The sequence below is a fragment of the Zonotrichia albicollis genome, chromosome 13, assembly GCF_047830755.1.
Source record: "Zonotrichia albicollis isolate bZonAlb1 chromosome 13, bZonAlb1.hap1, whole genome shotgun sequence".
NCBI classification, from domain to species: Eukaryota; Metazoa; Chordata; class Aves; order Passeriformes; family Passerellidae; genus Zonotrichia; species Zonotrichia albicollis.
In genome coordinates, this window is record NC_133831.1 from 22,530,948 (window position 1) to 22,552,560 (window position 21,613).

Below are 21,613 nucleotides of genomic sequence, written 5' to 3' on the forward strand. Positions count from 1 at the left end.
CCGAATGGAACGAGCTCAGCCGAAGCAAGGCGAGACCGGCCGAACCTGACGGCCTCGAGCGAACCGAGGCCAGGCTTGCGAGGCTGCCTGAACGGAGCCGAGCTCAGCCGAACCGAGCCCGCTGCTCTCGTGCGCGCTAATTAACGCGAGTGCGGTCACCGCCTAATGAGCCCCTGTGCCGCCCCGCGCTCCCGGTCGTGTCCGTGCGATGGGCGGGCCGCCCGCGGGACGCGGCAGCAGGAGAGCCCCGAGCCGGGCGCGTTTAACGTGAGGCGGCGCCGCTTGCCCGCCCTCAGGGAGCCGAGCCGAGCCGAGGCGCGCCGAGCGCATGGAGAGCGGCTCCGAGTTCGGCCGAAGCGAGCCGAGCCGAGCCGAGCGCACAGAGCGGCTCCGAGTTCGGCCGAAGCGAGCCGAGGCGCGCCGAAGAGGCGAATGCAGCCGAATGAGGCCGAAGAGAGCCGAGTTTAGCCGATAACAGCCGAATTTAGCCACAGAGCCGATTCGAGCCGAGTGTCTCCGGAGCGAGCCGAGCTCCGCCGAGCGCAGCATCCCGGGCAGGGCGAGGCGCCGGGCCGGGCTCGGGGTGCAGCCGGGGCTCTGTGAGGCTTCCCCGCCTGTCCCTCTCTCTACCCCTCCTTCCTTCTCAACGTATTCGCCTTCTCTCGCTCCCTTTCCCCCATTCCCTCTCCCCCCACAAGCCCGGCTCCCACCTGTCCTGTCCCTAGCCCGCTACTCCCTTCTGTTCCCCCTGTCTCCGTCCTCTGTCCACCCTCCCTCCTCCACCCTCCCTCTTCCCCCTTCCCGGGTTTCCCTTCCCGTGCAGCTTTCCTCCACAGCCCGACCCCCTCGCCGCCCTTTCTCATGCCCTGCTCTCGCTCCTCTCTTCCCGTGCCCCTTTTCCTTCTTCGCCGCGCAGCCGCGGGGCTCGGGGTGCCGGAGAATAAAGGCCCGAGGGCCGGAGCCCGGCGTCCCTCGGCCCTTGCAGGAGTCCCTGCACGGGGCCGGAGGCTCTCGGCGGATCCCCCCGTGCCGGTCAAATGCCCCGCCGGACAGCGCCGGAGCTGCGGCTTTCCCGGCACGGCGCCGAGAGCGGCCCCCGCTCTGTGCCGCGCCGTGCCCGCCGTCTGTGCCGCTCCCTCTCGCTGCCCCGGCCCGGGACAGCGAGGCTGGGGAGGAACCTCGGCCCTTCTGGGAGCCGCCCCGCTTTCTTGTTGCAGCAGAATCCCTTTCTGCGGGGATGGACGTGTGCAAAGGGCTTGGAGGAAGCGCTGCGCTGCTGTCCGGGGCAGTCGGACTCGTTCTGTGCCTTCTTCGGGGCTCAGGGAAAGGGGGTGAAGACTCGGGGCTCTGATGCCGTTGGGGCACCCCGCGGTCCCCAGGAGCGGGAGCCCCACTGCGGTGCAGGAGCAGGCGGGGGGCGGGCGAGGGGCGTCACGCTGGGGGCCGTGCCCCAGAGGGACCCAAAGCTGCCACCAAATTCAGGGAGGGGTGGGTGTAGAATGCTAAAACCTGTCAAGGTATTCGTTTTTATAGGTCTTGGTAAAGAATAGGAATTTGTCTCTAAATTCATCTGGGGAGAAACCCTCTCTATCCACTCATTGTTTACAGGAATGCAGAAAACTCCGAGTGGAGATGGGTAGCAGTTTTGAAGATACTGCCCTAGCGTTTTTATCTAGGAATGGACCGAGCTGTGCCCCGAAACCATCAGAACAGCTGCAGGAGGCAATAGAAAGGGCTCTCTGGCACCTTCTGCCTCCGTTCTCTGCCAGTCCCCAAATCGTGTCGCAGTCCCGGAAGAGGCGCTTGTCATCCAGAGTGCCAAATAAAGACCTGTAAATTCCCAGCTCTGCCTTGTGTTTCATGTGTTTTTTTTACTTCATATTTATGTCATTACAGAAAGCAAGGAAAGAAGAAATGTGACTGGTTCCCACTATTGCTGTGTGAAGGCTTTTTTAAAAGGCTGGTGTATTTGTATTCTCTTTCTCCACTCCAAGCTTGACTTTTCCCGTTTTTCGACGTCTGCTGCATTGGGTGTCCCAAGGGGTCTTAGGAGTTGGCGCTGATCCTGCTTTTTCTGAGGGTTAATCAAAGTGTGCTAGCAGAATGATAGTTTTCTGCACTGGAAAGCTTTCCCTCAATGCCATCAGTGCACGGACGTGTTTGAATTGTGGAACCAGACGGACTAAGGAAAGCCAAGGCCCGTAGCGGATTTCTGTTTGCTCTGTGTCTGTGAGAAGCGGGCTGTGTGCTGCACAGGGAGAGGCGCTGTTGGAGTGGCATCGGCGCCAGGTGTGAGTGTGAGGATGATGAGGGGCTCGGAGCAGCCCAGGTGTGAGTGTGAGGATGATGAGGGGCTCGGAGCAGCCCAGGTGTGGGTGTGAGGATGATGAGGGGCTCGGAGCAGCCCAGGTGTGGGTGTGAGGATGATGAGGGCTCGGAGCAGCCCAGGTGTGAGCTGTGAGGATGATGAGGGGGCGGCTCTTGCCGGGGCGGTTTTAACGGGGGGAGAGTTTGCCTCTGTACATTTTTGCACGGAGCTGCTGAGTGGAGGGGTTTATGGGGCGCTCCCGGCGCTGTCTCACGGAAGGACTGCGAGAGCTTCTCCCAGGGTCGGCGGGAACACCCGGATTCGCGCTTGGATACGTCCAAGCATCGCTTAAAGGAGGTGCCGAGGGACGAATCTTTGTGCCGGGGAGCAGCAGCCGAACAGGTGAGCCCGTGTGGGTTTGGAGCGGGGAATTTTGTCCTTCCCCTTTGCAATTTCATCTTGCCAGTCCCTCCCCGCTTCCCCAGGAGCAGAAATGGAGCTTATGAGGACGAAAGGGATTAAGGAGGAGAAAGCAGCTCCTCTTCTTTTCTTGTCTGCATTTGAACTGAGGGGATCCCTCTTCACTTGTGGTTTTAAGGGCGTTGATTGCAGGAAAAGCTGCCTTTTCCAGGCTGTTGGGGGTATCCCGGGGGTGACAGGGAATCCCTGCGTTCTATTTGAAGGGGAATGGGAAAAGTATTCTTGTGGTGTTATGGGTTTGGTTTGAAGGCAGCCACCCCATTTTCATCACCCTAGGGTTGAAATGGAGGGGGCAGCCGTGGTGTCCCTCCTTTTCAAGGGTTTGAATGGAGGTGGAAATGGCCCTTTGCCATCAGTCGAAGGCTTTCATTTGAGGAGCGCCCCTTCTTTTGTGCTCTCGTAGGGGACGAACGTGAAGGGGAGAGGACACTTCTTTGCCCTTGTTGAAGGGAGGCGAGCCCCGCCTGCGGCGTCAGTTTCGGTTGCGGGAAGCTGCAGCTGTGTCAGCGTTTGCAGGGCTGCAAGGGGGCCGTGCCGCTGCATCGGAGGGCGCTTGTGGTGGCCGCGGCCCGGGCCGGAACGTTGCCGCTCGGGAGCGGCGCTGGCACGGCCTGGGCAGCTGCCGGGGCGCACGGGGGATTTGGCGCGGCCGGGCCGGCCAAGGGCGGCGGTGGCGGAGCCGCGCCGGTGCGAGCCGAGGGAGCCGCGCCGGGCCAGCCAAGGGCGGCAGAGGCGGCGCGGGCGCTGCTGCGGCGGCCCGGGCGGTGCCGGCCGCTCCGGCCGCTCCGGGCGCGGGGCTCGGGCGCCGCCGCCACCCCCGGGCCCGGTGCCGGCCCCGCCGGGCAGGGGCAGCGGGCGCGGCTCTCCGGGCCGGCGCCGGCCCCGCGTGCCGGAGGAGCCGCCGGAGGAGCCGGTCTCCTGGCGGGAGCCGCGCTCCGTCCGGGGCCGGCAGCGAGCGCGGGCTTCGGCTGCTCGCAGTGCTGGGGCGGGGCCGCGGTTCGGAGGCGCTTTTTCGGCATTGATTGCATCGCTATGTTCGGTTTGCAGCGGGGGTACGCTAAGGGCCACGGTGTTCTTCCTGAGTGCTGCGGTTCTCGGTGCCGGTGGGGATGATAAAGGTTCGTTTCGGATTGGGTTTCGGAGTCGGATATGGTTTTTTTGCCGGGGTATTATGTTTAGAAAGGCGCGCAATGGTTTTTACGGGTCGTAGCGCGAAGCAGCGGTTCGGATTTTAATTCTGTTGAGGTGGCTTTTATTGGCGTGAGCGGGTAGTGTTTGTTTCGGTGGGCTTTTGAGGTAGCGTCGTGTCGTTCATAGCAGCGGGTTTTTAATCTCGCGAATTGCATGTGTGTTTATCGTCTTCCAGGGCTTTTATTTATTTGGTTGGTTTGATTGTAGTGTATGTTTTATGGTTGCGGGTAATTTGGGAGACATTGTTTATGGTTACGTTTGTCTTTAGGCTTTGTGTTTGTTTCTAGGTGTTATTTTTATTTTGAGAGCTTGAGACACTATGGGTTTATTCAGTTGGGAATAATAGTTTTGTTGAAAATGAAAGTTTATTCGGTTTTGGGGCTTTTTTTGTTGTTGGTTTTTTTTTTTTTGATTTTTTGTTGTTGTTCTTTCATGTATTTGATTGTTGTTCATCGGTTTTTTTTGGTAATATGGGTATTTATATGGTGGATCTTTTCAAGTAGTATTGAGTAGTTGTTTTCTTAGTTTTTAGTCCTTGAGATTTTTTCTATTTCGTTAAGTAGTTCGGCTGTTATATTTACAGAGGATTGGTTATTCTTTGAGTTAGTGTAGAGGTAGAATTTTGTTTATTTTTTTTTTAGTAACCTTCAGGGTCAGTGGCACTGTTTGGAGTTTAGTAGGTTGGTTTGATTTCTTTTTTTAGTAGTTGTTGTAATTTGCTGTGCGTGTTTCTATAGGGTTTTCTTTTATCTTGGTTCCATTTTTCTGATGTGATGAGAATTTGTTATTGAAAAGAGTGTTTTGTGGTTTTTTGGCTGGCAGATTTTTGGCTGTTGGAGGTATCTTGATGTTTTTCGAAGATATTGGTGGGAATTCAATGTTCTTTGTATTGTAATTTTATTTAGGAATTGGATTTCTAATGTACAACTATAACTATAACTATATTTAAACAAAACAGATGTGTGGAAATGGGAATAAACCACTCTTGTTTTTACATATTTGGTCTTTTTTTAAAATTTTACTTGTAACATAAGTTATTATATATTACAATAAGATATTATCTTTTTTAATTAGAGTATTGTGTATATTTATAGATATGTAAGTAGAGAATATAAATATAGACACAACCCAACTCAAATATAAATATAGAAATGTGTTGCAAATATATGCAGGTATATATAAATTTTTTAAATAACTGTAAATATAAAATAACATCAATTGATACTATGCCTAATACAAGTAATACTGTATATATCTTATTTAGTATATTATAGGAAATAGATATAAAATAGATATATCAATTGATGTACTATACTTATAAAACAAATTATATATAGGATAATTATAAATATAGAAGTATTTATCAAGTAGTTGAAAATAAAGGATGGGTTTGTTTTTCATTTGGCAAAAGCAGGGGTTTTAGTATAAAAATTATTAATACAAATAATATAAAGGTAGAAGTCTAAGTATATAAATATATCATAAATAGCTAAAGATTAATATAAAAATTAAAAATAAAGGAAAAAACAAGGTTTAGCAGTAGATATGATACATAATTTAAAAAATAATTTATCTCTATTATTGGAACAGGATACAGATTATATGTATTTTGAATAGAATGCATCAATATAAACTAGAAATATAAATGTGTATATAGTCATGCAAGCTGTAAATATAAAAATATTTCAGTATAGTTTAAAAGAAGGGTTTTCTGGTATTTATTTAGTTAGAATTGGATTATTTTTAAAATAACAAAAGTATTATAGAAATGTAATTTTAAACTACAGAAGAACTACATAAGAACTATACAATTAATAGAGAAAGATATTTATAAAAACACAGAGAAATACATATAAACAATAGGAATAGACAGAATATATTGTATAAATTACATGCTACATCAATGTTCACTATAAATATGCGTGTGACTATAAATATGAAAAATAGAAATAAAACTTTTATTTAAACATGGCTTTAAATCAAGGGGGCTTGTTTGACTCTTGCTCGATAGGAGGCAGGTTTTTGGCATTTATTTCAGAGCAGTTTTTGTCTGGGGTCGCCCCTGTTCTTTTTTGCCGCCTTCGCTGCCCGCAGCCCCGAGGCGCGCTGCGCCCCCGTCTGGGGCGGGCGGCAGTGCTGCCTCCTTGTGGGCAGAGCGCGGTACTGCAGCTGTGAGCCGACAGGCAGCCGAGAGGCCGCCATGTTGGGAGCGGCGTGTCGCGGGTGTCCCGGACTGGCTTGACCTTCTCAAAATGGCGGCCAAAAAGGCGGAGAAAATAGCACACCCCGGTGAGTCTGCCCCCCTGTGTCCAAAGGGCGGTACTGCAGCCCCCGAGCCAGCGCCTTGCCTCTCGCCGCTGGGTGCCGGGGGCGGCGGAAGGACGCGGCTGCCGAGCGACGGAAGGGCGAGGGGCGTGCGCGTGGCGTCGAACAAGGCTGCAGCCCCCGGGCCCGCGCCCGCCACGCTACAGGCGCTGGGAGCGACCGCGGGCCGGACAATCCCGGCGGGGCGGCCCCGGGCAGGCGGCGCAGGAGGCGGAACGGGGCCGTGGCTCTCCCCGCCGTCGCTGCCGGCAGCTTTGGAAGGTCGGGCCGGGCGCCCGTCCCGTCCCGCCGGCTCCCGGTCTCTGTAAACTCCTCTGTGGCTTCGCAGGTCCGTGCTGGAGAGTGGGAGAAAGGGCCCTGCTGGTTGCCGTGTCCTCGGTGGGCAGCGAGCTCTGACCTTGGCCGGATGGGCTGCTGAGTAATGGAACAATGGGGATGCGCTTTTATGTATTTAGTGACCTTTACAGATTTCTCCCCCTGCTTCAGGTGAGCGTGCATCATTGCAGGCTTGGGATTGAGTGAAATGTGGTAAGGAAACCGGCTCTGGGGAGGGAAATGCTCTGTTAACATGTGCCTGTTCTTCTGTCAGACTCATCACAGCAGGACAGCGTGAAGACTGAAAGTGTAAGAAGATGTGGAGGGAAAGAGAGAATCTGACAGGAGCACTGAATGCACGAGTGCACGAATTCTGCTTTCGGCTTGGATTTAAACTCAGAAGTTGTAAGGAATTTGGGAAGGAGAAGGGACATTTCAGAAGGGGAAGGAGGAGTTGTTGTTACAGTCCTGGCAAAATCTTTTGTTCTAGCTGATAAAAGAAGTTAGTTTAAATTAAAAAAAATTTAAAATGTGGGGTTTTTTTCCTTCACTATTATATTAATTGGTGGTATATGGTGTGTTATTTCTTGGTATTATTAGCTCTGTGTAAGTTGTTTTCTGAGTGAAGCTAACTTTCTGGATGGGTTGGTTTGTATTTGAGGTAGGATTAATTTCAATAGGTTTCTTTCATAGACTTCTCATAGGTATTACTGGGATTTTGGTATTGTTTACTGTATGTATAAACATACAGATTTGGTAGGGCCAGTTGGGCTGCTGGAGTTTTGGGTGTGAATTTATTAGATGGCTTTTGTAAAATACAGAATAATTATGTAAGTTAACAGCAAATGACTCAATTTATCCAGCTATGCTACCTAACCACAAAGTTTTATGTCTTACCAGTTTTCTGTTCTTCTGCTCCAAGTAGCTGTTGCAAAAAAGAAAGCACTGTTATTTTTGTGAAGAGTTTTCTTCTATAACAAGCCCTTTACTCCCCTTGAATCTGAGTCAGAGAGGCCAAACAGCTGCAGCTGTTCTGAGGGCTTTTACACCTGGGAGGATTTGCCCCCTCCCTTTTCGTGGGTGCCATGGGAACGAGAGGCGGGCACCATCGGGGGTATATTAACCCCAGCCTTGGCTGAGGGGCGTCATTCCCTCTCTGGGATGTGCTGGGGTAGGAGTTCTCCTCTCATTTCAGTGAAAAGGCTCTTTCAGCTCATCTCAGCTTGTTTCCAGCAGGTGTTTCTGGGCATCTAAAGCAGCAGAGGCTTGGAAGAGACTGTGAAGAAAACAGCATGGAATACAGGGAGTATGTAGGTTCACAATTTTGGCTTTTGTGTTTAGGGGTGTTAAAGCACCTTTGTAATTTCTGGTTTTGTTCTTGTTTTGTTTTTTATGGTTTTTAGGAGGAGCACGCCTTTCAGAGATTCCAGGTTGTGTCAAGCACAACTCTTTTTGCAGCAGATTCATCGTGTCTCAGGAGGGATCTGCCCAGTCTCAAGGATGGTGTTTGAGATTGAGGCTTCAGGTGAGTTGAGGATTGTGAGTGGGAGAGGGAGGGTGAGCAGGTATCCAGTTAGGAGTTCTTGGGAGGGGGTTTGCAGGCAGCAGGGTGAGAAAGGGTGTTTATTTGTTTATTTGAGGGCCCCCCCCCCCCCAAGGCTTCTAGCAGAGGCATTCCCATGTCTTAGAGCACACAGAGTCATCCACTGCACTCACAGGAATGCCATTTAACTTTGCCTTTCTCTAACCCAGGTGCCAGCCCTAATAAAGGCCACAGCCTTGGACTCAGGATGAAGCTGGAGCCTGAGGGAGCCAGGCACACTCAGGAGAGGGCAAGTAGCTGACTGGCTGGGATTTGGCCCACATAACTCTGGACTCATTCTTTGCTTTTGGTTTTCTTTATTGTAGCTGACCGAGAGGCTCACAGGCCATCACGAGGCTCTCTGAAGCAGACTCATTTCAGGTGCAACGTGAATGCACATAACCCATCGTACAAAAGATAAGTTGGGAGCCACGGCCTGGAGATGGGGGCGTAGCAGATTGGTAGTTCTTGGGACAGATTTAAAAATTAGCGGAGGGAAAAGCAAACTTGTCCAAGGGCCTCTTAGGACAGCTAAAGGGAGAGGCTCTACTTTTGATGGCAGCTTTCAGGCGGGCAGTGCAGAACAGCTCTGGTTTGTGTCGTGCTTTCCGGTGTGCCGTGTTCCCTAGTGTGTCTTTGGGGTCCCTTTTGCCTTCTTCCCTCGAGGCCCTCACCACAAGCATGATGTGTGGTGTTTGATGTCCCCCTGTTTGTCACGTTCTGTCTCACGGGTGTCTGCACACATATGGGTGCCGGAGCTGTCCTGCCCTGCCGCATGGCCAGCTGCAGTGGGACAAGTCCTGGGGCCTTGCAGTTTGTGGGGTGTCACTGGACTCTAGATGATATTTCTAGATAGACACAAGATGTTTGGAGCTGTGAAGTCATCCTGCAGCCCTTTTACTTTTGTCGTAACTTTCAGATGAAGAGGACAAAATCCATGGCAAAATCCATCCATCCACCCATGCCGGGTGAGGAGGTTCCCCAGAGCAGGTCAGTCACTGTTTGTCTCTGCAGGGGGAGTTTAAAGTGAGACTGTTACAGCGCTGTTCTTCTTTTTAGGAAGTAAAGCTGGATATCAGCAGGCAAGGTGAGCAGTGAGTAGCTTACAGAGGCAGTTGTTATTGCTCAAGTCTCTCTGCTGCAACTCTGAGCATCTGTTCCTATTTCTGCACCAGGCGTTCTTAGGACAATGGTGAGCAGCAGAATGGTTGGGTTTTGGCCAGCGTGCTGCTGAGGTCATGCATTGATATTTGGTTTTCTTTAATATAGCTGGCTAAGAAACACCAGGAGATTGTTGAACAGCAGTGCCAGCAGGACCTTCCCAGATGTAGAGGCCACCATCTTTTGTACATGACATGGGCCTGCATCCTGAGATGTCTGAGAGATAAGTAGAGGGCTATGACCCACAGAGGGGATGAAGGCAGGGTGCTGGTTTGGGAATTACTGGGAAGGGTTTTTGAGTCCAGTTTGGCGGTGGGGGGGTGTCCATGAAGTGGCCCCTTAGGCCCCATGAAAGCCAAGTCTCACCTTTGATCACAGTGCTGAGGTGTTCAGGGCAGAGCAGTCCCGGTGTGTCTGGTGTCACTTGTCTGCTGTGCATTATGTGTTGTTTGTGTATCTCCTGTCTTTTACCTTAGCACATTGAGGGGCCTGTCAGAAACCTTGGCATCATTGTTAGCATCTGTGATCTTTGCATTCCTTGGCCTGGCACCCAGGCCAGAGATGTGATTCTGATAGCTGTCTGAGCTCCCCAGTCAAAAGTTCTCTCTTTGGAAGCATCCAGTCAGATGTCTTGTCAGGTCTTGTTCTGAGCTGTACGGACAGCTATGCCTCACCTGGATCCATTATGGTGGATTAGGAGCTCTACTAGTATGAGGTTAGCTAGAGGATTCTGACTGTAGGATTCCTGGGCATTCATCTTTGCTGTTCTTGGAATGAATCATCCAGTTTAGCATCTTCTTCCTCCAGGTTCTCTGAGCCTCATTAGCTCACCATCAGTCTCACCTTGGTCATCACCTTTTGACTTCTCTCTGTCCTTGTAGCCATTTTCCTTGCCTAGAGGTTTCAGTCTGTGTTGTGTCCCCATTGTCCGTCCTGTCCTGTGTCACGGGTGTCAGCACACATTTGTGCCGGGGCTGCTCTGCCCTGCCGCATAGCCTGGTGCGACAGGAGAGGGCCCAGGGACTTGGAATGTGTAATGTGGGGTGTAGTTGGACTCCAGATGGGATTTGTAGATGGACACAGGACATCTGGAGCTCTTCAGTTGTCCTGCAACAGTGTGACTCTTGTCCTAACGTTTTTTTCAGATTCAGATGAATTAAATCTGGGCCAGAGGGCCCCATCCCGTGTGAGGGGATTCCCCCGAGCAGGTGAGGCCCCATTTGTCTGTGGAGCAGAAGTGTACATGGTGACTCTGTTAGAGCTCACTTCTTTGTCTTTCTTTTTAGGAAGTGAATCTGGATAGCAGCAGTCAAGGTGAGCCGTGGAGAGAAGTGGTTGTTATTGCTCAGCTCTCAAGAACAGCAATTATTTCAGCAGCTTGATCATGTCACAAGAGGGATCTGCCCACTGTCAGGGATGGTGTTTGAGATTGAGGCTTCAGGTGAGTTGAGGATTGTGAGTGGGAGAGGGAGGGTGAGCAGGTATCCAGTTAGGAGTTCTTGGGAGGGGGTTTGCAGGCAGCAGGGTGAGAAAGGGTGTTTATTTGTTTATTTGAGGGCCCCCCGCACAAGGCTTCTAGCAGAGGCATTCCCATGTCTTAGAGCACACAGAGTCATCCACTGCACTCACAGGAATGCCATTTAACTTTGCCTTTCTCGAAGCCAGGTGCCAGCCCTAATAAAGGCCACAGCCTTGGAATCAGGATGAAGCTGGAGCCTGAGGGAGCCAGGCACACTCAGGAGAGGGCAAGTAGGAATGCTGTGCCCCAAGCAGGGGTGCTTTGGTTTCTGCTGAGCAGGGCTTGCCCTACTCAAGGACTTTGCAGTGTCCCTTGGTACACCAGTGCAATGGTTTCTGCTGGGAAGGAAAGGATGAGCGTTGTAGACAGAGGCAACTAATGCACCTTAAACACCTTTGCTGTGTCTCTGTCTTTGTTTGAGAGGTGACCATCCACACCCTGGAAGGGGATGAGATTATTTCAATTTTATTTCTACTACAGGTTTTTTTGTTCCATTAATGTATTTAAAACCACTTTTTTTATCGTGCCCTGCCGTACTGTCTGTTGCTGTCTCAACAATGGATGTATCTGTGAGAGGACATCACTCTCCTGGGCAGTGAGTGCTAGAGGACAAAGCCCTTAGCTTAGCATTGTTGGGACCAAACAAGGGAAGGAGTCATGGGTTTTCTTATTTTACTTCTTCCCCCATTTGTCATCCAGACTTCAAAATGAAGACCTGTAAATGCCTAGCTCCGTCTTGTGTTTAATGTGTTTTTATTTGTATTTATGTAACCGCAAAAAGCAGTGAAAGAAGAAATGTGACTGGATCTCACTATTACTGTGTGAGGGCTTATTTTAAAGGCTGGTGTATTTATGTTCTCTTTTTCCACTCCAAGCTTGACTTTTCCCCTCATTTTTCCAGGTCTGCTGCATTGGGTGTCCCAAGGAGGGCTGGGTTCCTCAGCAGGGGTCTTAGGAGTTGGTGCTGATTCTACTTTTTCTGAGGGTGTATCAAAGTGTGCTAGCAGAATGATAGCTTTCTGCACTGGAAAGCTTTCCCTCAATGCCATCAGTGCACGGACGTGTTTGAATTGTGGAACCAGACGGACTAAGGAAAGCCAAGGCCCGTAGCGGATTTCTGTTTGCTCTGTCTGTGAGAAGCGGGCTGTGTGCTGCACAGGGAGAGGCGCTGTTGGAGTGGCATCGGCGCCAGGTGTGAGTGTGAGGATGATGAGGGGCTCGGAGCAGCCCAGGTGTGAGTGTGAGGATGATGAGGGGCTCGGAGCAGCCCAGGTGTGAGTGTGAGGATGATGAGGGGCTCGGAGCAGCCCAGGTGTGAGTGTGAGGATGATGAGGGGCTCGGAGCAGCCCAGGTGTGAGTGTGAGGATGATGGGGCTCGGAGCAGCCCAGGTGTGAGTGTGAGGATGATGAGGGGCTCGGAGCAGCCCAGGTGTGAGTGTGAGGATGATGAGGGGGTGGCTCTTGCCAGGGCGGTTTTAACGGGGGGAGAGTTTGCCTCTGTACATTTTTGCATGGAGCTGCTGAGTGGAGGGGTTTGTGCCGAGGGACGAATCTTTGTGCCGGGGAGCAGCAGCCGAACAGGTGAGCCCGTGTGCGTTTGGAGCGGGGAATTTTGTCCTTCCCCTTTGCAATTTCATCTTGCCAGTCCCTCCCCGCTTCCCCAGGAGCAGAAATGGAGCTTATGAGGACAAAAGGAATTCAATTTGAGGGAAACAAGTTCTCTTCCATTACTGGCTGTGTTTGAACTGGTAGGGGAGTCACCCTTTACCGGTGGTTTTAAGGGTATTGCTTGAAGGAAAACCAGAGTTTTCCAGGCTGTTAGGGGAATCCTGTGATCTATTTTAAGGGGAAAAGTATTGTTGTGGTGTTATGGAATTGATTTGAGAGTAGCCCCCCAATTTTTCATCACCCTAGGGTTGAAATGGAGGGGGCAGCCGTGGTGTCCCTCCTTTTCAAGGCTTTGAATGGAGGTGGAAATGGCCCTTTGCCATCAGTCGAAGGCTTTCATTTGAGGAGCGCCCCTTCTTTTGTGCTCTCGTAGGGGACGAACGTGAAGGGGCGAGGACACTTCTTTGCCCTTGTTGAAGGGAGGCGAGCCCCGCCTGCGGCGTCAGTTTCGGGGTTCGGTTGCGGGAAGCTGCAGCTGTGGCAGCGTTTGCAGGGCTGCAAGGGGGCCGTGCCGCTGCATCGGAGGGCGCTTGTGGTGGCCGCGGCCCGGGCCGGAACGTTGCCGCTCGGGAGCGGCGCTGGCACGGCCCGGGCAGCTGCCGGGGCGCACGGGGGATTTGGCGCGGCCGGGCCGGCCAAGGGCGGCGGTGGCGGAGCCGCGCCGGTGCGAGCCGAGGGAGCCGCGCCGGGCCGGCCAAGGGCGGCAGAGGCGGCGCGGGCGCTGCTGCGGCGGCCCGGGCGGTGCCGGCCGCTCCGGCCGCTCCGGGCGCGGGGCTCGGGCGCCGCCGCCACCCCCGGGCCCGGTGCCGGCCCCGCCGGGCAGGGGCAGCGGGCGCGGCTCTCCGGGCCGGCGCCGGCCCCGCGTGCCGGAGGAGCCGCCGGAGGAGCCGCTCTCCTGGCGGGAGCCGCGCTCCGTCCGGGGCCGGCAGCGAGCGCGGGCTTCGGCTGCTCGCGGTGCTGGGGCGGTGCCGCGGTTCGGAGGCGCTTTTTCGGCATTGATTGCATCGCTGTGTTCGGTTTGCAGCGGGGGTACGCTAAGGGCTACGGTGTTCTTCCTGAGTGCTGCGGTTCTCGGTGCCGGTGGGGATGATAAAGGTTCGTTTCGGATTGGGTTTCGGAGTCGGATATGGTTTTTTTGCCGGGGTATTATGTTTAGAAAGGCGCGCAATGGTTTTTACGGGTCGTAGCGCGAAGCAGCGGTTCGGATTTTAATTCTGTTGAGGTGGCTTTTATTGGCGTGAGCGGGTAGTGTTTGTTTCGGTGGGCTTTTGAGGTAGCGTCGTGTCGTTCATAGCAGCGGGTTTTTAATCTCGCGAATTGCATGTGTGTTTATCGTCTTCCAGGGCTTTTATTTATTTGGTTGGTTTGATTGTAGTGTATGTTTTATGGTTGCGGGTAATTTGGGAGACATTGTTTATGGTTACGTTTGTCTTTAGGCTTTGTGTTTGTTTCTAGGTGTTATTTTTATTTTGAGAGCTTGAGACACTATGGGTTTATTCAGTTGGGAATAATAGTTTTGTTGAAAATGAAAGTTTATTCGGTTTTGGGGCTTTTTTTGTTGTTGGTTTTTTTTTTTTTGATTTTTTGTTGTTGTTCTTTCATGTATTTGATTGTTGTTCATCGGTTTTTTTTGGTAATATGGGTATTTATATGGTGGATCTTTTCAAGTAGTATTGAGTAGTTGTTTTCTTAGTTTTTAGTCCTTGAGATTTTTTCTATTTCGTTAAGTAGTTCGGCTGTTATATTTACAGAGGATTGGTTATTCTTTGAGTTAGTGTAGAGGTAGAATTTTGTTTATTTTTTTTTTAGTAACCTTCAGGGTCAGTGGCACTGTTTGGAGTTTAGTAGGTTGGTTTGATTTCTTTTTTTAGTAGTTGTTGTAATTTGCTGTGCGTGTTTCTATAGGGTTTTCTTTTATCTTGGTTCCATTTTTCTGATGTGATGAGAATTTGTTATTGAAAAGAGTGTTTTGTGGTTTTTTGGCTGGCAGATTTTTGGCTGTTGGAGGTATCTTGATGTTTTTCGAAGATATTGGTGGGAATTCAATGTTCTTTGTATTGTAATTTTATTTAGGAATTGGATTTCTAATGTACAACTATAACTATAACTATATTTAAACAAAACAGATGTGTGGAAATGGGAATAAACCACTCTTGTTTTTACATATTTGGTCTTTTTTTAAAATTTTACTTGTAACATAAGTTATTATATATTACAATAAGATATTATCTTTTTTAATTAGAGTATTGTGTATATTTATAGATATGTAAGTAGAGAATATAAATATAGACACAACCCAACTCAAATATAAATATAGAAATGTGTTGCAAATATATGCAGGTATATATAAATTTTTTAAATAACTGTAAATATAAAATAACATCAATTGATACTATGCCTAATACAAGTAATACTGTATATATCTTATTTAGTATATTATAGGAAATAGATATAAAATAGATATATCAATTGATGTACTATACTTATAAAACAAATTATATATAGGATAATTATAAATATAGAAGTATTTATCAAGTAGTTGAAAATAAAGGATGGGTTTGTTTTTCATTTGGCAAAAGCAGGGGTTTTAGTATAAAAATTATTAATACAAATAATATAAAGGTAGAAGTCTAAGTATATAAATATATCATAAATAGCTAAAGATTAATATAAAAATTAAAAATAAAGGAAAAAACAAGGTTTAGCAGTAGATATGATACATAATTTAAAAAATAATTTATCTCTATTATTGGAACAGGATACAGATTATATGTATTTTGAATAGAATGCATCAATATAAACTAGAAATATAAATGTGTATATAGTCATGCAAGCTGTAAATATAAAAATATTTCAGTATAGTTTAAAAGAAGGGTTTTCTGGTATTTATTTAGTTAGAATTGGATTATTTTTAAAATAACAAAAGTATTATAGAAATGTAATTTTAAACTACAGAAGAACTACATAAGAACTATACAATTAATAGAGAAAGATATTTATAAAAACACAGAGAAATACATATAAACAATAGGAATAGACAGAATATATTGTATAAATTACATGCTACATCAATGTTCACTATAAATATGCGTGTGACTATAAATATGAAAAATAGAAATAAAACTTTTATTTAAACATGGCTTTAAATCAAGGGGGCTTGTTTGACTCTTGCTCGATAGGAGGCAGGTTTTTGGCATTTATTTCAGAGCAGTTTTTGTCTGGGGTCGCCCCTGTTCTTTTTTGCCGCCTTCGCTGCCCGCAGCCCCGAGGCGCGCTGCGCCCCCGTCTGGGGCGGGCGGCAGTGCTGCCTCCTTGTGGGCAGAGCGCGGTACTGCAGCTGTGAGCCGACAGGCAGCCGAGAGGCCGCCATGTTGGGAGCGGCGTGTCGCGGGTGTCCCGGACTGGCTTGACCTTCTCAAAATGGCGGCCAAAAAGGCGGAGAAAATAGCACACCCCGGTGAGTCTGCCCCCCTGTGTCCAAAGGGCGGTACTGCAGCCCCCGAGCCAGCGCCTTGCCTCTCGCCGCTGGGTGCCGGGGGCGGCGGAAGGACGCGGCTGCCGAGCGACGGAAGGGCGAGGGGCGTGCGCGTGGCGTCGAACAAGGCTGCAGCCCCCGGGCCCGCGCCCGCCACGCTACAGGCGCTGGGAGCGACCGCGGGCCGGACAATCCCGGCGGGGCGGCCCCGGGCAGGCGGCGCAGGAGGCGGAGCGGGGCCGTGGCTCTCCCCGCCGTCGCTGCCGGCAGCTTTGGAAGGTCGGGCCGGGCGCCCGTCCCGTCCCGCCGGCTCCCGGTCTCTGTAAACTCCTCTGTGGCTTCGCAGGTCCGTGCTGGAGAGTGGGAGAAAGGGCCCTGCTGGTTGCCGTGTCCTCGGTGGGCAGCGAGCTCTGACCTTGGCCGGATGGGCTGCTGAGTAATGGAACAATGGGGATGCGCTTTTATGTATTTAGTGACCTTTACAGATTTCTCCCCCTGCTTCAGGTGAGCGTGCATCATTGCAGGCTTGGGATTGAGTGAAATGTGGTAAGGAAACCGGCTCTGGGGAGGGAAATGCTCTGTTAACATGTGCCTGTTCTTCTGTCAGACTCATCACAGCAGGACAGCGTGAAGACTGAAAGTGTAAGAAGATGTGGAGGGAAAGAGAGAATCTGACAGGAGCACTGAATGCACGAGTGCACGAATTCTGCTTTCGGCTTGGATTTAAACTCAGAAGTTGTAAGGAATTTGGGAAGGAGAAGGGACATTTCAGAAGGAGAAGGAGGAGTTGTTGTTACAGTCCTGGCAAAATCTTTTGTTCTAGCTGATAAAAGAAGTTAGTTTAAATTAAAAAAAATTTAAAATGTGGGGTTTTTTTCCTTCACTATTATATTAATTGGTGGTATATGGTGTGTTATTTCTTGGTATTATTAGCTCTGTGTAAGTTGTTTTCTGAGTGAAGCTAACTTTCTGGATGGGTTGGTTTGTATTTGAGGTAGGATTAATTTCAATAGGTTTCTTTCATAGACTTCTCATAGGTATTACTGGGATTTTGGTATTGTTTACTGTATGTATAAACATACAGATTTGGTAGGGCCAGTTGGGCTGCTGGAGTTTTGGGTGTGAATTTATTAGATGGCTTTTGTAAAATACAGAATAATTATGTAAGTTAACAGCAAATGACTCAATTTATCCAGCTATGCTACCTAACCACAAAGTTTTATGTCTTACCAGTTTTCTGTTCTTCTGCTCCAAGTAGCTGTTGCAAAAAAGAAAGCACTGTTATTTTTGTGAAGAGTTTTCTTCTATAACAAGCCCTTTACTCCCCTTGAATCTGAGTCAGAGAGGCCAAACAGCTGCAGCTGTTCTGAGGGCTTTTACACCTGGGAGGATTTGCCCCCTCCCTTTTCGTGGGTGCCATGGGAACGAGAGGCGGGCACCATCGGGGGTATATTAACCCCAGCCTTGGCTGAGGGGCGTCATTCCCTCTCTGGGATGTGCTGGGGTAGGAGTTCTCCTCTCATTTCAGTGAAAAGGCTCTTTCAGCTCATCTCAGCTTGTTTCCAGCAGGTGTTTCTGGGCATCTAAAGCAGCAGAGGCTTGGAAGAGACTGTGAAGAAAACAGCATGGAATACAGGGAGTATGTAGGTTCACAATTTTGGCTTTTGTGTTTAGGGGTGTTAAAGCACCTTTGTAATTTCTGGTTTTGTTCTTGTTTTGTTTTTTATGGTTTTTAGGAGGAGCACGCCTTTCAGAGATTCCAGGTTGTGTCAAGCACAACTCTTTTTGCAGCAGATTCATCGTGTCTCAGGAGGGATCTGCCCAGTCTCAAGGATGGTGTTTGAGATTGAGGCTTCAGGTGAGTTGAGGATTGTGAGTGGGAGAGGGAGGGTGAGCAGGTATCCAGTTAGGAGTTCTTGGGAGGGGGTTTGCAGGCAGCAGGGTGAGAAAGGGTGTTTATTTGTTTATTTGAGGGCCCCCCCCCCCCCAAGGCTTCTAGCAGAGGCATTCCCATGTCTTAGAGCACACAGAGTCATCCACTGCACTCACAGGAATGCCATTTAACTTTGCCTTTCTCTAACCCAGGTGCCAGCCCTAATAAAGGCCACAGCCTTGGAATCAGGATGAAGCTGGAGCCTGAGGGAGCCAGGCACACTCAGGAGAGGGCAAGTAGCTGACTGGCTGGGATTTGGCCCACATAACTCTGGACTCATTCTTTGCTTTTGGTTTTCTTTATTGTAGCTGACCGAGAGGCTCACAGGCCATCACGAGGCTCTCTGAAGCAGACTCATTTCAGGTGCAACGTGAATGCACATAACCCATCGTACAAAAGATAAGTTGGGAGCCACGGCCTGGAGATGGGGGCGTAGCAGATTGGTAGTTCTTGGGACAGATTTAAAAATTAGCGGAGGGAAAAGCAAACTTGTCCAAGGGCCTCTTAGGACAGCTAAAGGGAGAGGCTCTACTTTTGATGGCAGCTTTCAGGCGGGCAGTGCAGAACAGCTCTGGTTTGTGTCGTGCTTTCCGGTGTGCCGTGTTCCCTAGTGTGTCTTTGGGGTCCCTTTTGCCTTCTTCCCTCGAGGCCCTCACCACAAGCATGATGTGTGGTGTTTGATGTCCCCCTGTTTGTCACGTTCTGTCTCACGGGTGTCTGCACACATATGGGTGCCGGAGCTGTCCTGCCCTGCCGCATGGCCAGCTGCAGTGGGACAAGTCCTGGGGCCTTGCAGTTTGTGGGGTGTCACTGGACTCTAGATGATATTTCTAGATAGACACAAGATGTTTGGAGCTGTGAAGTCATCCTGCAGCCCTTTTACTTTTGTCGTAACTTTCAGATGAAGAGGACAAAATCCATGGCAAAATCCATCCATCCACCCATGCCGGGTGAGGAGGTTCCCCAGAGCAGGTCAGTCACTGTTTGTCTCTGCAGGGGGAGTTTAAAGTGAGACTGTTACAGCGCTGTTCTTCTTTTTAGGAAGTAAAGCTGGATATCAGCAGGCAAGGTGAGCAGTGAGTAGCTTACAGAGGCAGTTGTTATTGCTCAAGTCTCTCTGCTGCAACTCTGAGCATCTGTTCCTATTTCTGCACCAGGCGTTCTTAGGACAATGGTGAGCAGCAGAATGGTTGGGTTTTGGCCAGCGTGCTGCTGAGGTCATGCATTGATATTTGGTTTTCTTTAATATAGCTGGCTAAGAAACACCAGGAGATTGTTGAACAGCAGTGCCAGCAGGACCTTCCCAGATGTAGAGGCCACCATCTTTTGTACATGACATGGGCCTGCATCCTGAGATGTCTGAGAGATAAGTAGAGGGCTATGACCCACAGAGGGGATGAAGGCAGGGTGCTGGTTTGGGAATTACTGGGAGGGGTTTTTGAGTCCAGTTTGGCGGTGGGGGGGTGTCCATGAAGTGGCCCCTTAGGCCCCATGAAAGCCAAGTCTCACCTTTGATCACAGTGCTGAGGTGTTCAGGGCAGAGCAGTCCCGGTGTGTCTGGTGTCACTTGTCTGCTGTGCATTATGTGTTGTTTGTGTATCTCCTGTCTTTTACCTTAGCACATTGAGGGGTCTGTCAGAAACCTTGGCATCATTGTTAGCATCTGTGATCTTTGCATTCCTTGGCCTGGCACCCAGGCCAGAGATGTGATTCTGATAGCTGTCTGAGCTCCCCAGTCAAAAGTTCTCTCTTTGGAAGCATCCAGTCAGATGTCTTGTCAGGTCTTGTTCTGAGCTGTACGGACAGCTATGCCTCACCTGGATCCATTATGGTGGATTAGGAGCTCTACTAGTATGAGGTTAGCTAGAGGATTCTGACTGTAGGATTCCTGGGCATTCATCTTTGCTGTTCTTGGAATGAATCATCCAGTTTAGCATCTTCTTCCTCCAGGTTCTCTGAGCCTCATTAGCTCACCATCAGTCTCACCTTGGTCATCACCTTTTGACTTCTCTCTGTCCTTGTAGCCATTTTCCTTGCCTAGAGGTTTCAGTCTGTGTTGTGTCCCCATTGTCCGTCCTGTCCTGTGTCACGGGTGTCAGCACACATTTGTGCCGGGGCTGCTCTGCCCTGCCGCATAGCCTGGTGCGACAGGAGAGGGCCCAGGGACTTGGAATGTGTAATGTGGGGTGTAGTTGGACTCCAGATGGGATTTGTAGATGGACACAGGACATCTGGAGCTCTTCAGTTGTCCTGCAACAGTGTGACTCTTGTCCTAACGTTTTTTTCAGATTCAGATGAATTAAATCTGGGCCAGAGGGCCCCATCCCGTGTGAGGGGATTCCCCCGAGCAGGTGAGGCCCCATTTGTCTGTGGAGCAGAAGTGTACATGGTGACTCTGTTAGAGCTCACTTCTTTGTCTTTCTTTTTAGGAAGTGAATCTGGATAGCAGCAGTCAAGGTGAGCCGTGGAGAGAAGTGGTTGTTATTGCTCAGCTCTCAAGAACAGCAATTATTTCAGCAGCTTGATCATGTCACAAGAGGGATCTGCCCACTGTCAGGGATGGTGTTTGAGATTGAGGCTTCAGGTGAGTTGAGGATTGTGAGTGGGAGAGGGAGGGTGAGCAGGTATCCAGTTAGGAGTTCTTGGGAGGGGGTTTGCAGGCAGCAGGGTGAGAAAGGGTGTTTATTTGTTTATTTGAGGGCCCCCCGCACAAGGCTTCTAGCAGAGGCATTCCCATGTCTTAGAGCACACAGAGTCATCCACTGCACTCACAGGAATGCCATTTAACTTTGCCTTTCTCGAAGCCAGGTGCCAGCCCTAATAAAGGCCACAGCCTTGGAATCAGGATGAAGCTGGAGCCTGAGGGAGCCAGGCACACTCAGGAGAGGGCAAGTAGGAATGCTGTGCCCCAAGCAGGGGTGCTTTGGTTTCTGCTGAGCAGGGCTTGCCCTACTCAAGGACTTTGCAGTGTCCCTTGGTACACCAGTGCAATGGTTTCTGCTGGGAAGGAAAGGATGAGCGTTGTAGACAGAGGCAACTAATGCACCTTAAACACCTTTGCTGTGTCTCTGTCTTTGTTTGAGAGGTGACCATCCACACCCTGGAAGGGGATGAGATTATTTCAATTTTATTTCTACTACAGGTTTTTTTGTTCCATTAATGTATTTAAAACCACTTTTTTTATCGTGCCCTGCCGTACTGTCTGTTGCTGTCTCAACAATGGATGTATCTGTGAGAGGACATCACTCTCCTGGGCAGTGAGTGCTAGAGGACAAAGCCCTTAGCTTAGCATTGTTGGGACCAAACAAGGGAAGGAGTCATGGGTTTTCTTATTTTACTTCTTCCCCCATTTGTCATCCAGACTTCAAAATGAAGACCTGTAAATGCCTAGCTCCGTCTTGTGTTTAATGTGTTTTTATTTGTATTTATGTAACCGCAAAAAGCAGTGAAAGAAGAAATGTGACTGGATCTCACTATTACTGTGTGAGGGCTTATTTTAAAGGCTGGTGTATTTATGTTCTCTTTTTCCACTCCAAGCTTGACTTTTCCCCTCATTTTTCCAGGTCTGCTGCATTGGGTGTCCCAAGGAGGGCTGGGTTCCTCAGCAGGGGTCTTAGGAGTTGGTGCTGATTCTACTTTTTCTGAGGGTGTATCA

The 21,613-nt window shown here is 49.6% G+C and overlaps 1 long non-coding RNA gene across 6 annotated transcripts; it reads left to right on the forward strand.

Annotated features, from left to right (window-relative positions):
- Positions 1–6,529: 6,529 nt before the first annotated feature.
- Positions 6,530–21,348, forward strand: LOC141730819 (uncharacterized). Of its 6 annotated transcripts, none has more exons than XR_012582536.1 (16): positions 6,530–7,024; positions 7,853–7,925; positions 8,023–8,144; positions 8,372–8,451; positions 8,528–9,393; positions 9,471–10,570; positions 10,649–10,676; positions 16,633–17,664; positions 17,762–17,883; positions 18,111–18,190; positions 18,267–18,930; positions 19,000–19,027; positions 19,116–19,132; positions 19,210–20,309; positions 20,388–20,542; positions 20,767–21,348. It is a non-coding gene; the product is annotated as an uncharacterized LOC141730819 (long non-coding RNA). The 6 variants fall into 6 exon arrangements; XR_012582535.1 differs by having other exon boundaries at positions 8,528–9,191; positions 9,261–9,288; positions 9,377–9,393; positions 18,267–19,132; XR_012582534.1 differs by having other exon boundaries at positions 16,633–16,763; positions 17,592–17,664; positions 18,267–19,132.
- The last annotated feature ends 265 nt before the right edge of the window (positions 21,349–21,613 follow it).